Source organism: Vigna radiata, chromosome 4 (genome assembly GCF_000741045.1).
Source record: "Vigna radiata var. radiata cultivar VC1973A chromosome 4, Vradiata_ver6, whole genome shotgun sequence".
NCBI classification, from domain to species: domain Eukaryota; kingdom Viridiplantae; phylum Streptophyta; class Magnoliopsida; order Fabales; family Fabaceae; genus Vigna; species Vigna radiata.
Genome location: NC_028354.1, coordinates 11310764 through 11313888, shown reverse-complemented (window position 1 = coordinate 11313888; position 3125 = coordinate 11310764).

Genomic DNA, 3125 nt, shown 5'->3' with positions numbered 1-3125 from the left:
GCCTCCTTTCCTGTCTGAGGAACCGTCCACGCTTAAAGTCCATGTGGGCGGCACGATTACCGGCGAGAGCTCTGCTGCGAAGTCGGCCAGATGCTGACCCTTGATGGAGCCTTGCGGTTCGAACCGGAGGTTGAATTCTGACAATTCAATGGACCAGGCGACCATTCGACCTGCGAGATCTGGCTTGCGGAGAATTTTAGCGATGGGGTGGTTCGTTCGAACAACGATTTGGTGGCTCTGAAAGTACGGTCGGAGTCTTCTCGCCGCAGTAATTAAAGCGAGAGCTACTTTCTCCACCTGGGAATATCGTTCTTCTGCTCCCTATAAAGTTCTGCTAACAAAATAAATTAGTTTAAGAATTGGAGATTCTTGAATGAGGGCGGCGCTTACTGAATGGTTAGAGGCCGCCAAATATAGCTGTAAATCGAAGCCTTCTGTTGGTCGCGCCATAACTGGCGGAGACGTTAGTATATTTTTTATGGTGGAGAAGGCAGCTTCGCACTGATCGTCCCAGTGCCGGGGCACATTTTGCTTCATATTCTTTATTATGGGTTTGATGTGGTCGGAGAGCTTCGGTATAAACCGTGATAAAGCGGTAAGGCGTCCGACTAAGCATTGGACCTCCTTAAGTTTCGTTGGGCTCCGCATTTCCAAAATCGCCCGGCATTTATCTGGGTTGGCCTCTATTCCTCGGTCGGTTAACAAAAAACCTAGGAACTTGCCTGCTTGCACCCCAAAGGTGCACTTCAACGGGTTCAATCGTAGGTCATACCGTTCGAGTTGTTGAAAGACTTCAGGCAGGTCTTTCAAATGTTGCTGGTGCGAAGAGCTCTTTACCACCATATCGTCTACATAAACTTCCATACACCGCCCGATTTGTTCTCGAAAGACTTTGTCCATGAGTCGTTGGTAAGTTGCGCCGGCGTTTTTTAGACCGAACGGCATCACCTTGTAGCAGTAATTGGCATGCTCTGTTATGAAAGCTGTTTTTTCTTGGTCCGGGCTGTGCATGGGAATTTGGTTGTACCCGGAATAGGCGTCAAGGAAACTCAAAACTGCGTGTCCCGAAGCACCGTCTACTAACCGGTCGATGCTGGGAAGGGGGTAGTTATCCTTCGGACAAGCTTTGTTTAGATCAGTAAAGTCAACACACATTCGCCACTGACCGTTCGCTTTCTTTACCATGACCACGTTTGCGAGCCAAGTGCTGTATCGGATTTCCCGGACAAACCCGGCTTTCACCAGTTTGTCTACCTCGTTCTGCACGGCTTCCCTTTTGTCATTGCCTAGTCGCCGTTTCTTCTGAGCTACCGGACGGGCTTCACGAAATATTGACAGCTTGTGGGTGATCACGCTGGGGTGAATTCCTGGCATGTCAGAGGCGGTCCATGCGAAAAGTTTGTTGTTCGACTTTAGCAGTACAGTTAGGTTCCTTTCTTGTTCTGGTGTCAAGCCGGCGCCAATGGAGGTGGTTTGGTCGGCGTTCTTGCCGAGAATGAACTGTTTGGTTTCCCCTTGGGGTTGAATGCGGTCATCAGTGTTGGTCCTGGGATCCAGATCTACCAGTATTGCTTCCGATCGTTTTTCTCTATGATATGTCTTATCTTTTAAGGAAGCCACATAACACTGTCGGGCGACTTTTTGATCTGCCCGTACGGTACATATCTTTCCTTCTTCCGAAGGAAATTTCATCGCCAGGTGAGGAGTGGAAACTATGGCACCGAAGGCATTGAGGCACGGCCGCCCTAGGAGGGCGTTATAGGAAGTGTGGGCTTCTACCAACAGGAACCGCGTACGGAGTTCTTTGGCCCTGTCACCAGTTCCCAACCGGGTTCTGAGATCCACATATCCTCGAGTATCCACCCGTTCGCCCGCAAAACCGACAATTTTCTCTCCGAAGGGCGCTATTATATCTTCTGATAGTCCCATCTTTTGGAAGGTGGTCCAATATAGGATGTTGACGGAGCTGCCTTGATCGATCAGAACTTTACTAACATCATACTCTGCTATACGGGCGGTTATCACCATTGGATCGTCTTGATCGGGATCTGGAGCATGAAAATCTTCGTCTGTGAAGGTGATGTCCGGCATCGATAGAGGGTTGCGGGCGATGTTGTGAATACTTCGTAAACTTCTTACGTGTCTTTTGCGAGCTGAGGATAAGGCCCCTCCTCCCGCAAAACCGCCCGATATAGTGTCGATCCGTCCCCGCGGAGTGGGGTCGCGCTTCTGAGGTCTACTGCGAGAGCGCTCACGGTGCTGATCACGGGAACGCTCGGTATTTCTTCTGGTATACTCGGGACTTCTTCTAGTCCCCCTAGGCGACCGCTCTCGCCGGCGTACGTCTGTTCGGACAAATTCCTGCAAATGTCCTTCACGAATCAACTTTTCAATTCTGTCTTTGAGGACCCGGCATTCTTCTGTAGTGTGCCCCTGGTTGCCATGATATCTGCAAACCTTAGCTCCGTCTGCGGCATCCGGAGTCCCCCGTCTGGCGGCGGTAATTAGATTGGCCTGTAGGGCTTTTTCAAATACTTTCTCCCTCGAGGCCGTAAGAGGGGCATACCGGTTGTATTGAGGATTGTAAGGAGTAGGGGTGGGTTTTTGCGGCGGTTTATGATTACGGTTTTTATCCCGTGATCGTCCCCCCTCCTGTTTTGTCTCGGCTGTGGCAGCGTCCGTTTTCCGGCGAAAATGTCGTTGGTCCTCCATCTTAATAAACTTGTTCATTTTTTCTTGCAGCTCCTCCATGGTTTTAGGCAACTTGGCATACAGGGATTCTGAGACGTAACCCGGCTTCAGGCAGTTAGGTAAATTAGTGATAATGAACTCATGACTTACCCCCTTTACTCTTCTTGCTACTTCAGTATATCGGTGCATGAACTTTCTTAGTGGCTCGTCTTTCTCCTGTCTGAGATTGACGAGTTCGGCCGCCGTAGTTGTTTCTTTTCGGTTAGATACGTACTGCCTTTTCAATAGACCGGCAAACGTGCGGAAACTATCAATGGAATTAGGAGGGAGAGCATAGTACCATTCAAGAGCTTCTCCCTTCAGGGATAGGGAAAACTTCCGGCATTTGACCGGATCATCACTGGAATAGAAGGCCATTGAATCCAGGAAGCTTC